The 12,901-nt window shown below is 47.5% G+C and overlaps 1 pseudogene; it reads right to left on the bottom strand.

Annotated features, from left to right (window-relative positions):
- Positions 1-3,409: 3,409 nt before the first annotated feature.
- LOC125388382 (kinesin-like protein KIF23) lies at positions 3,410-5,035 on the bottom strand (annotated as a pseudogene).
- Positions 5,036-12,901: the final 7,866 nt, after the last annotated feature.

Here is a 12,901-nt window from a genome sequence, read left to right as displayed (position 1 = left end):
TCAAGTAGCCCCTTGAGGTCACCTGAATGTAGTGATATTTGGTTTGTGTTTTAACAAATAAAGCCTACCTAAAGATCAGAGTGCAGAGCTAAGCCACTAGAGGCCAGGCAGGAGGGGCACACTCCTTTAATCTCAGGACTCAGGGGACAGACAGATTTGTTAGTCCAAGGCCACCCTGGGCTACATGAAATTAATCCAGTCTAAAGCAGGGACAGAGCACACACAAAGGTGACCCCAGTCTGAGGACAGGCTCGCCCCTTTGGTCTGAGCATTGGTAGAACTCTCTAGTGGCTGGCTGCTCTTCTCTTCTGGTCCTTTACTTTCAGCCGCTGATAGCTGACTCCAAGTTTTTCTTATTAAGATCAATTAGGATTCGCACTACACCTGAGGAACTGGGAATCTGCTCTGTCCTGCCGTTCTCCGAGTTTTCATTCTCTGTTGTCTGCTCCCAGTCACAACCACATCCCTACATCAATAGCATAGAAGGTGGGAGAAAAACTGGAGCACACAGCAGGACAACACGCAGTTAAGAAATTGAACAATGTTCACCCTACTGATCAAATTGTGTCAAGTGGCTGCTGGAGAGACTGGGTGTGGGTTAAAGGTCACAGCCAGGCCTTCTGTTGTTTTGAGAGACTGAATCTAATTGTGGCTCTGTTTCTAAACTTCAGCATTCCAAGAATGTGGCTCCTTTTTTCTGGATCCGAGTTTGGTGCCCTGCAGAATAGCAGAAAAAAGGCATACCCCAAAATACCCACAACAGGACCGAGAGGAGCTAGGGCACACCACAAAATACGCACAACAGGACCGAGAGGAGCTAGGGCACACCCCAAAATACACACAACAGGACTGAGAGGAGCCAGGGCACACCCCAAAATACACACAACAGGACTGAGAGGAGCTAGGGCACACCCCAAAATACACACAACAGGACCGAGAGGAGCTAGAGAACACCCCAAAATACCCACAACAGGACCGAGAGGAGCTAGATGGCTTCGCGGGTGCCATTAGGATGCCAAATCAGCCGATGGGGAGCGTGTTCTTGGGCTGTTCTTGGAGGGCCTTGTCTAATCAGATGAGCCCCTAGAGATGGGCAGAGGTATTTCAGTGGAAGGTATTTGAATGTGAGAAATGAAACAAGAGGGATGGCTTTTCTAGTGACTTTGAAGATGTGGGAGACAACACGGTAAGGACTTTAAGACAGCAGGAGATCTTGAAACAGGGCCTGGCTGACAGCCATAAACAAAGACACTCATGGCCCAGGAACTGGTGTTTGCCAACAGCCGCACAAGCTTGAAAAAGGACCCTGAAGCTCAGCAAGGAACACCACTCACCTCACATCCACACTGCCCCCTGAGGCCCTGAGCCAAAAGCAGAGTTGACGGCCAGCCTGTAAAACCCACAAGATGACCCACAGGTGGGTGGCGACCAAGCTGCCAGGAATCTGGGCGCAGAAATACAACACACCTTTTCTCTGTTGAGAGCAGCATACTCCTCCCAAGTTATCCATGCAGCCTCAGGGGACAGAATCAAGTCTGGAAGCATGGATAATTATGATAAACGGAACCACAGGAGCATGAATAATAAAAACCCAGAGACAGATACGGAGGTTTGGTGGAGAGCCTTGCAGTCTGCAGTCCTGTTGAGGATAGGATTGCCCCTTTGTTTGTTTGAGCCTTGGTAGAGGTAAGAGCTCTCTAGTGGCTTGGCTGCTTTGTTTTTCTGATCCTCAGCTGGAACCCCAATATCTGTCTCTGGGTTTTTATTATTCATGCTACAAACCACAAAAAGTCAAAGACATCTATTGATAACTGTGTTGTTAACAGAAACTGAAGCACGTGCTTTACACGAGACCACGGAGACTGTGGTGATATTTTGTTTATGAGCTAGCAAAAAGTTTGCCTGAAGATCAGAGTGCAGAGCTAGCCACGCTAGTTAGCCCTGGAGGCCAGGCAAGTGGTGGTGCACACCTTTAACCCCAGCTGAAGGTGATTGTGATCTAACCTATCTGAGAAGCCAGAGAGACCCTCCCTGAGGACAGCCCAGGACTGGAATAAAACCCCGGGAGACAGAGGCAACTTACACAGACTTGCTCCAAGTGCCTTCTCCAGAAACCGTACTTAGCTTGGCCCTCTGGCAGTAAGTCAACCCGGTACCCAGCCAGGCTGGTTCTAGTGGGTGACAGCACCCTGATTGTTACTCTTCAGACCTTGGTTTTCTTGGGTCTAAGAGGCGAGCTTGGGTGAAACTGAAGAGCTTTCCTCCGACTATACACTTTTTTGCTCTAATGAGGCTTAGTAAATGTTCATTAGTATTCCCTGGAGCAAACAAAGGTTCATCGACTTGTGCTCCAACCATCCTGCGTTTTTCAACCCAGAGAATGGAAACCAGCTTTGTCCCTGTCTTCTGGGCTTTGCCCCAGGTCCTTTGATGTCCATTTTTTAAGATGACATCGGTCACTTGTTGAAAGGTTTTAAAACTTTTGTGCCCATATCCTCAAGTTGTATTGTAACTGTGTCTGGGTCTTTCTGTCCTGTTGGGAAGACCATACTTCAACATAGGTCACAATCTCTTTCAGGACGACGCCACCAGCATCGCCCGAAGCCTCTATTATCCGACTAGGCACAGTGGGACCGACTGTGCACGGGCAGGAAGGCAGGGAGGTGTGCACACGCAGTTCAGGACCCTGCCTGTGCGGAAAGAGCTCCATGACACACTGCAGCAAAGTCCTGATCCCGCAAGGAGGCCCCAGGTGCCCGGCTTGCCGCTTCAGGGCGTGGCTGAGCGTCAGTTACATCGCTTACCGGCCTGGGCCCAAGTCCTCCTCCACATAACGTGCATGCGGTGACCCAGTAGGGTGACCCTGCGCTCTCAGCCCCAATTCCCACTGCGTGGAGCCCAATGCCAGCTGCAGTCCGTAAACCCTTCTAAAGGGGGATTAGTGGCAGGAGTGGAAGCTGAGACCCTGGAGTCCTGGGGAACAGGAGGGACTGGAGAGGACCAATGCATATTTTCCCCTGGGAGGTTTCCAGCTGCGGACAGACGGACAGACGCCTGACCCTGCAAGGCACCTTGCCAGGCCCCTGCCCACGTGCTTGCTCGCCCAAGCCGATGATCATGGCCCGGAGCCGGGTTTGGGTGAGCAGTGTTCACACCACAGCGGATCATTCAGACTCTGTACCATCTGGTTAGGCAGGTGCTTCTGTGGACGGTCTTCATTTTCAAGTACCGTAGCGATTCTTGTTTTAAAATTTTAAATTTTTTAAATTGAAATTTTTAAATTTAAAGTTTGAAAATTAAATTGCTTAAAAGTTCCAGCATCAGTGAACCGAACAGATTGTCCGCCTCTGGACTTACAAACATTACGAGGTGCAGGCGAGAGACAGATCTGAGTTTTTCCAGGTCCCTCTCAGGAGGGTCCCTCTGGCTTCTAAGGTTTAGGTTGACTCACAGTGGCCTTCAGCTGTTTGGCCTCTTCACCAACGACCCAAAATTCATTCTGCACCTCCAGCTGGGCAGCTGCCTCGCAAAGCCCCTTGTGCTTCAGAGATTTGATTGTCTTCGGCAGTGGTTCTGTTTTTGATTTTTGTTCTGAGATACATTTTTCTCTTCCATTTAGTTTTTCTTGGACGTGGTTTTCTTTATTTGAAAGGAGACTCTCCAGTTCGTTAACGAGGGCATACACCTGTGCTCAGCTCATGAGGCATTAGTTGGGGCAGGTGATGTTGTTCCTCCGAGGTTTCAATGAGCTTTGGAACGGCCTCATCATTGCTATCCAAGAGTTTGCATGAAGGCACCAAAGGTTCATCTCCGACTGGGCTGCCCCGAGGCAGGTTTCTGTATTGAGTCCTTCATGTCAAGCCAAATATCCCCTTGTCTACTGGTCTCACTACATCAACTTCTTGGGTTACTTTAGCAATTCTTGTAATGACTTGCATGCTTTCTTTAAAGTCTTGAACCTTTGGATTCACACGCACGAAAGAACGATCATCCGCACCTTCCCTTGCCCACTGAAGTACTTCTTGAGCAGATGAGTTTGCGTTGAATCTCGACATAGAACCAGCTTGTTAGTTGCATGCATCTGGTTCTCTCCCAGAGCTTCCAAGCTTGCTCTTAGCCTCGTTAGTGACTGACTGACGTGACCAGCTTCAAGCACTCTGATCCATTCTGCTTTAGTCCGGTTGTTCCTTTCACATCCAGCAAGATCTGCCAGAGACCACTGACTTACAGTAACTTGTACTTTTTCCTGTAAGATATCTCCATACGCATCCAGGGGAGCCTGGACGAGTTTGACACCGAACACGCTGAGTGAACGGCTGGATTCTCTATTCAAATGGGTGTTAACAGTATGTCTCTCTTTCTGACCGCTCCAAAAAACTTCAAAAGCCTCGCCCATAGATTTCACTTCTACTTCTGTACATCCTGCAGCATACAGATAGTGGTTCTTATCTTTGCACAGTATTTTAGATTGTAGGAAGTTGGACTGGATGGGATTAAACTACACCTCTCCCAATAGATTATCTATGGAATTATTATAGATTTTAATGTAAGACAAACACACCATAGACACCACCTTCATCTCCTTCTGCTTTGCAGAATTCTGGTGCATTTATAACCTGCAAACCTTGGACCTGCTTGTTGCCCGCTAGAGGGGAATCTTTGAAATGGCCATGGCTTCTCTTCTCTTCTCTTCTCTTCTCTTCTCTTCTCTTCTCTTCTCCACTTTTCTAATACAGCATCAACTTCACACTGTTGTTTCTATGCTGTCCTAACACTAGATTTAAAAACACAATGGTTTGCAGGAAGGCCCCTGTGCTGTTCAAACAAAGAGGAAGCAGACTTCCGTACCCCACAGAACCTGTCATTCTGTGAGCTTTTCCACTTCCAGTAATACCATATGTAAACAAAAGGCCATTATTACCATGAATGAGGTCATCTATCGATGGACTAGCCACAACAATGAAAAGTTCCTTCTGAGCGGTCGGAGTGTCAAATACCTGCTTAAATGAGTACTGAGTCTCCTTATAGACTGCATTCCTGTTGAGTCACTAATGCTTAGGAGCACGGGGCTACACAGTCTGCACGGCTGCATTGTTGATGACTTCAATACAACATTCTTGATCAGGAAAATTCAGTGGGTGCACCCTCCAGCATACCCCCAAATTAAGGGACTATTGGATCGCCATCTAATCTCATAACTTTTTGGGTTTTGTTCTGACCCTTTAATAACAACTTTCTTAAGGTATAAATATTATCTCAAAATCTGTACGATTAATATATATTTTAAACTTTTTCTCATGATATTAATGGTCCTATACAGTACTAATTCTAGATAAAGGCTTCCTGTACATGATTTTGGGTTTGATTCTCTTATCAGTTTTCTGCAGTGAACCATGACCATGCCTAACAGTGCCCTTTCCTGGACTGCTGACAGTGTGTTGTCCTAATTGGACAAGCAGGACACAAAATACGGTGACTGCCAAGCCATGCCAAGACAAGGCGGGACAGTCCTGATTCATAGAAAAGTTTGTCAGTTACTTTAGGCCATTAGGCTGAAGATGGATCCCCAATGTTACAGAGGAACTTTGGGTGACTGTCCAGGCAGCCAACTGCCCATCACTTCTCACATTTTCTCGAAGTCTCTTGCTTGTATACCCTGCTTATACTCAGTTAATATTATTTCCCTCACAGGTTTCTGAGGGAGTTGAAGACTAGATAAGTTTTTCTTGTTTATCATACTCAGAAAAGAAATTTACTAAAGAGATGTAAAGTATATAATGTTGAGACATTAAAAGATAATTTTGAGTTGGTAATGCAAGTTAAAATAGAAAGTAAATAAGGTGCAACACTTTGGAGTCATCAAGATAGAAATAGATAATGAGTGTTTTCTCTGAATTTGTCAAATGCAAATGGATTAGATATTGTTGATGTACTTATTGCCTGTATATATTGTAGATAGTTTCTTAATTAGTTGCAATCTTTTTATTAGACAAAAGGGTAAATGTGATATTTTGTTTATGATATAACAAAGTTTACCTGAATATCAGAGTGCAGTGTTAGCCACACAGTTAGCCATAGAGGCCAAACAGCAGTGGCACACAACCTTTAATCCCAGCACTGAGGAGACAGAGGCAGACTGATCTGTTAGTTCAAGGCTACCCTGGGCTACACAAAATTGATACAGTCTAACAGAGAAACACAGAGCCAAGTGGTAGTGGTTCACACCTTTAATTCTAGCACTAAGGAGGTGGAGACAGGAAGGGTTATGACTGGGTAGAGAGAGGAGTATAAGGTGGGAGGAGACATGAGCTCAGAGCAGTCAGTCTGAGGCTGCCCTCTGAGGCTTTGGTCTCAGCACTGGTAAAAAGTGAGGATTCTAGTGGCTGGCCGCTCTGTTTCTCTGATCCTTCAGCTTTTACCCCATAATAGCTGACTCTGAGTTTTTATTAGGATCAATTAGAATTTATGCTACAGAGACCATGATCAATTAGGAAGGAGCAACCAACTCCGTGAAAATTCAACAAAAGTCTTGGTGGCTCTGTCTGTGGAGATGATCAGATGGGGAGCTGGTAAGAAAGTCCTCACCCTCACTGCCATGGGGGAAACGATGGCCAAGACTGCCTTGGGCTGTCACCAGTTAGAGTCCAGAGAGGCTGGAGAACCCCTGCGAAAGGACATTCCTCAGAGAAAGCACTAGGAGAAACTGCCCAGTATCACAGATTCTGACCCCAGACCCCAGACCCAGGCATTTATTTCATGCTGGTTTGTATTGAGCAGAACCTCCACTCCACCACTTTGAAGGGTTTTCCAAGTGTTCTAATACCTGTTAATACCTGATCAATGCATTGATCACAAAAAAACCCACCAAGTTTAAACACAGCTTTAAAAAATCCTATATTACAACAAGGAGTCTGTATTAAGGATTTATTTACTGACTTCTTAGCCCCCGTGGCCTCCCCTGGTCTATGACACCTGCTCAAGCTGCCAGCCTATCCCAGAAGTCATCCAATAACTCACAGAAGCACATTCACTCTGTGTGCAAGGAAGTACCAGTAGGCAAGAGCACACACAAAGGTGGCACTTAGCAGAAGCCAAGCCTCTATTGGGTAGGGGATGGATGGGTGGGTGGATGGATGCATGGATGGATGGATGATGGATGGGTGTGTAGACGGATGCATGGATGCATGGGTGGATGCATGGATAGACGGATGCATGAATGCGTGGGTGGGTGGATGCATGGAGTGATGCATGGGTGGGTGGACGGATGGATGCGAGGATGAGTGGATGCATGGACAGATGCATGAATGCATGGATGAATGCATGAACAGACAGATGCATGGATGGATGGATGCATGGATGGACGGATGCATGGATGGATGCATGCACGGATGGAAGTGAGTAGATGATTAGATGATCAATGGATGAATGGTAGATGTTTGAGTAGCTAAATGGCTGAAAATAGATGGAAGGATGTGTGATGAATGAATGGTTAGATGGAATGAACAGAGTAGATAGATGATAAATGAGATAAATGTATGGGTGGGTTACCAGATGGGATGGGTGAGTGGATGATGGGGTGGGTGAGTGGATGATGGGGTGGGTGAGTGGATGATGGGGTGGGTGAGTGGATGATGGGGTGGGTGAGTGGATGATGGGGTGGGTGAGTGGATGATGGGGTGGGTGAGTGGATGGACAGATGAATATGTGGTGTATGGATTAACTGATGCAGTCATCATATAGAATGAATATATACCATAGATAAATGGTAGGTAGTTTGATGTCTAAATCAATGCAGGGTGTTTGATGGAGAGAAGAGATGATAGATGGTTGGATTACCAGATGTATGGATGGATTACGGATATACAGGTAGATTATCAGATGGACTGATATAGAAATGGATGGATGGTTGGGTGACCATTAGACATCCATTAGACAGACAATGGAATCCCACCAACAGCTCTGTTGGGTCTCAGGAATTCTAGCCAATGAGCATCACTGGCAGGCAGATACATTCATTTCACCCTTCCCAACAGAAAAAGTGTTCTCTGTGTGCCTGAGAGAAGCCAGGACCAGCAGTAGTAACTGCCATTGGCTGAAGGAGTTTGGATGGAGCAAGACTGCTTTTGGGTCACTGACTTGAGTTCTTTAAAAAAAGATTTATTTTTATTTATGTGTATATGTGTCTTTTTTGTGTGGATAAGTGCACATGTGTGTGGTTGCCTATGGAAACCAGAAGAAGGCGTTGGGTCCTCTGAAGCTTAGGCAGCTGAAGGCACCTGGTGAAGGCCCTGGGACCCAAACTGCAGTCTTCTTGCTACAAGAGTAGCCCCCACTCTTAACTGCTGAACCATCTCTCCAGCACCTCTGGTTCATTTTCTCTGAAAGAAAAATAAAAAGCAAAGAGAATAATGTGCTGCTCAACAAGTATTGGATATTGTGTCTAAAATAGTCAGCAACTGGCTTCTAAGACTTTCCTGGGAATAGATTAAAAATGAGTATGCTGTCAACTAGTGTAGAGCAGAAGGCAGGGGTGTGTTAGAGTGGTGGCCTCCAAGGGAGGAGTTCATCCAGCGACCAGGGGACACATCCAAGAAGAATGACAGCCCCTAAGCATGCTGGGAAGATCCAGCACAGGAGAAGGCTCCTCCAAGGCTCTGTTTGGGCAAAAGTCACAGAGCCGTGATCTAAGGAAGGAAGGGAAGACAACGCCAGTTTCCATAGGGAAACAACTCACCACATGGCATGCTTTTATTGCCACCCAAACAAGGCCAGCCACAAGGTTCCACAGACCTTGCGCCCACGGAGGTTTCCACGGAGACCCACCACCGGCCACACAGAGCATTAGTGGGTTTTTGTGCATGCCAATAAAAAAGTAAAAGGCGCTGTTAAAATCGAAGCCCTGCCACATGCCTGGTTCAGATCGCAGGGGAGCTGGGCTTCTGCGCTGGAATTTGCAGCATCTGTCCCAATTAAGTCTTGTTTTTTAGCTTAAAGATATTAGTCCGATCACTAGTGTTCTGTTTGGGACATGAATGGTGCATTGTTCTGCCCCGAGCAGCCCTGCAGACGCTCAGACACCATTAAACGGCTTTGAGGCCCAATTAGAAGTGGAGGTGGGCTGGCTGTGGGGCAGGGGCTGACCACCAGGGCACAACACTGGGTGGACACAGAGTGGGGGAGGGGCGGCTAACACAGTCCATGTGTGGAAAGGGTGGGCCTTGGCGTGCAGGTCTCTGGCTCCATGAAGAGGCTCATCCATCTTGAGGTGACCACTGGCTCAAACGAGGTAGCCAACTGGGGAGATGGAGTAGTCTGTGAAGCTGGGCAAATGGCTCTAGGCTAACCGCAGGACGCAGAGGGCTAGTCTAGTAGGAGGGACCCAACAGGCTCATGCACACATCTGCTGATCTAGTCACCAGACTCCCCCACCCTGCAGCAGCCACAGACACACTCAGAAATACAAGCATGTGTATGTGCACATGTGCAAGCCCTCACATGTGTATGCATACATGTTCTCACACAATCATGCACTCATACACACAGTTTACACTCGGTATGTCATACCCTATGCACATCTGTGATCTCCTTTATAAGTGCATTACTTTACAGCCTGTTTTCCACTAATAGAGAACATCCTGGTGTTTTCTAGGTTCCTGACCAGCAGGGTCCACAAGTAGCTTCCTTTGGGCTTTGCCCATTGGGCCAAAGAATTCCATCCACAGAACCAGCATGGACCCAGAATATCCCAATGCCCCTGTAGTCAGCCTAACTGAGCATTTTGTTACCTGCAACCTCTCCACTTAGGCAGGTCACCCTGGGAATGGGGGGTGGGGGCCCTGCTCAGCTGGCCCAAACTCTCCAGGTAGTAGAGAGTGGGTGGGCAGAGCTCTCCCGGAAAAACCTTTCACATCCAGGGAAGTAATCACCACACGTAGCCTCATTTCACAGCTAAGTGAATAAAAGTCCCTCTTCATCCAGGACAGAATAGCAGGGCAGGGCCCATTGGGAGTCCATCTGCCAAGGTGGGATCAGGTAAGAGCCTACTCGCCCTCAGTATTGACCGCATCTCTGTACTCAGGATGCCCTGGAGATATCACACTGCTCATTATAAAAGTTGTATCACCTGACACTGGACCGGGGAGCACAGTGTTGCCTAAAGTCACCATGCAGATACCCCGCGCTGCAGCACAGTGGAGGTGACCGGCGTGCGGGACACTCCTCACCCACTCCCACAAACCGTGCTACTCAGAGGGCAGCCCCAGGTGGCCGGCTAACCAGCTAATGACTTTCACAGCTGCCTTGCCACCAGGTGGGTGTTTTCTGCAGAACTTTCAGGGCAGGTGTTCTCATACTGTCAGAAAGACATCATTAAGGGACAGAACAGCTTACAGAAGGCACCAACGCATATGGATGCACATGACATTAAAAAATGAATAGAACACCGGCATTAGGTTAAACCATAGAAAATGCCACTTTTCTCATTTAAATAGATAATGACTGCCTATGGTTTAACAAGAGTTGGTTGTCTGGATGGGTGACTAGATGGTAGGTGGATGGATGGTTAGTAAGTGGTTAAGTGCCTGAGCGGAAGAAGAAAGGAAGAAAGGAAATGATGGCTGGATGGTGGATGGATCAATTGGTTGATCAACCAATTGATTGATAATTTGGTGAGTTGCAGAGACTGTAGAGACATGGTAGAAAGGTACTAGGAGAAATTACAAGGCAAGGTTTTCAGTGGTTTTTACTTCTTCCTATTGTCTGCCTTTTCTAAGTCTTCTATAGTAAGCAGGTAGGTAAGTACATAGTTAGATAGATAGATAGATAGACAGATAGATAGATAGAGATAAAGAGAGAGAGGTAGGTGGTGGAATGGGTAAATGATGATAGGATAGATAGATAGATAGATAGATAGCTTCCTTCTATGATAAGCATACATAAATATCTCTATATATATACACTCTCTATATATATACACTATATATGTATAGATACTATATCTATATCTATATCTATTCATTCCAAAACTCTGGGGTGAAAGCATTGGCCTCCTCTCATTCCTGAAGCTAGGAAGAGGAATTCCAACACCCAGTGCCAGGAAACTGGTTTGTCCCAGCCTTCAAGTTTGAAACAGCGAAACAGAGGGGCCTCTTTCTGCCCTTGCTCAGGCAGCCCGCTGCCATGACATCATCCCCACGGTGTGAAACTCGAGAAGCACTGTGGGAAGTGTTGGAACTGATTGATCTGTGTGCTGGTGTCCAGGAGGCCGAGGGGCCAGCCTGAGACAGCAGCTGGCTGTGTCTCTCAGCAGTGATGGGGCTAGGAGCTGCATCTTCAGCCCATGGTCCAGAAGCTGGAAGAAGGGCTAGCGTGTGTCACATTTCTAGTGAGCGCACCAGGAGCTGGTATCCGCTCTGGAGGAAACATTTGTGCACGGTCCTCTCCCCGGGTCTCCACCCCCTTCCTTCCCACCCTATCTGCCTGCTCCCTGCCTGACTCCTTGGGTGGGCTGCAGTTGCGCCTCTTCTCCACAGAGAAGGCAGAAGGTAGGGAGGACTGGGGAAGGTTGTCTAGGTACCCTGGATGCTGAAGTGGAACTTACTGGTTTGGACATGGGCACAGTCCTCCTACACCATCCAGGCTATCGGACCAAACCTAGAGAGAAAGATTAGCTGCTACTTTGTTTACTGTTTCTTTATTGGGGTCAAATCATGAGTAGACTCTTATGAGGGCCAGGGCAGGGGTCTCACAGACTCAAGTAACATCTTCCCACTAAGCCCTCTGGTAAGGCTTAACACTTAACTCCTCAGAGCCTCAGAGTAACAGCAGATAAAGCAGGAAGCTGTCCACCCATGGGTGATCAACCGGAAGAGATCAGTTCATGGTTCTACCTGGCATCTGGGACCTTCGTTTCTGGTGTGACTGGGGGAATCACATGAACACCACCAGAATTCCCTGTAAGGTGGTGCCGGAATATCCTTCACTCCTCCACCAGATGAGGTGTGGCATTCCTTTCATCCCTAGTGGACACTCTGTGACTGACCACGGGCGTTCTCCATTTCATTTTGTATTACCCAAGTTCTCGGTGCATGAATCCCCAGGCCCTTGGACATCTTGTTACAGGAAATGCAGAGCCCGGACCTCTCACAGTGCCCACAATCTTGATGGCTGTGTGCTGATACCTGGGTCCAGAAATGCCCCTTGTCCCCAAAAGTTCTCAACTTTATCCACTCCAAGTCACAAGATGACCGGATGCCTGCACTCAGAAGTCGTGACAGAGCTAAGATGCCTCACAATCCAACTCACCAGGGAGGGCCCCGGACCTGCCGGAGAGCCCCAGCTAATACTACGGCGTTTTCTTTAGCCACTCACTCAGAGGAAGCTGCTAGCATGAACCAGCTCTATCTCCTGATCCTTCAAACGACGCTGTGGACTTTAAGCAGTCATAGCTTCCAGTTTGTCCCCACCCCTGAGGAGCTGCATCAGAGAAATGAAGAAAGGCAGTTCCATCACACAGCTTCTGAGAAGCAGCGCTAGGGTTAGTGCAGACATTTCTGCAGACTTGCTGCTTAGAATATGGCCCCCCTGGGGTCAGGTGCAGGCCAGTGCCCTGTCCCAGTCACCCCAAGGAGCTCGCCCGCTGCCCTGCATTAGCTAATGCAACACGCAAAGGGATGCTAAGAAAAAAAATCAATTTACAGTAGAATGGCCATCTATTTCAGAGTAAAAACAATCACCTTTGTGTTCCAGAGAAACGGGAGAAAGCACTTATTTAAATTGCTGTCTTAGAACTATACAGAAGCTATTTTCAGAAAACCCTTGAACGCTTTTTCCTTCCCTTCCCACAGAATCCCACTGCTGCTCCAACCTGCGTGCTTCGGTCTGCACCATCAGCCTGCCGAGC

Source organism: Myodes glareolus, chromosome 6, assembly GCF_982192425.1.
Source record: "Myodes glareolus chromosome 6, mMyoGla1.1, whole genome shotgun sequence".
In the NCBI taxonomy this organism is placed as follows: Eukaryota; Metazoa; Chordata; class Mammalia; order Rodentia; family Cricetidae; genus Myodes; species Myodes glareolus.
The sequence above is the reverse complement of the archived record's forward strand: the minus strand, read 5'-3'. Positions and strand labels throughout refer to the sequence as shown.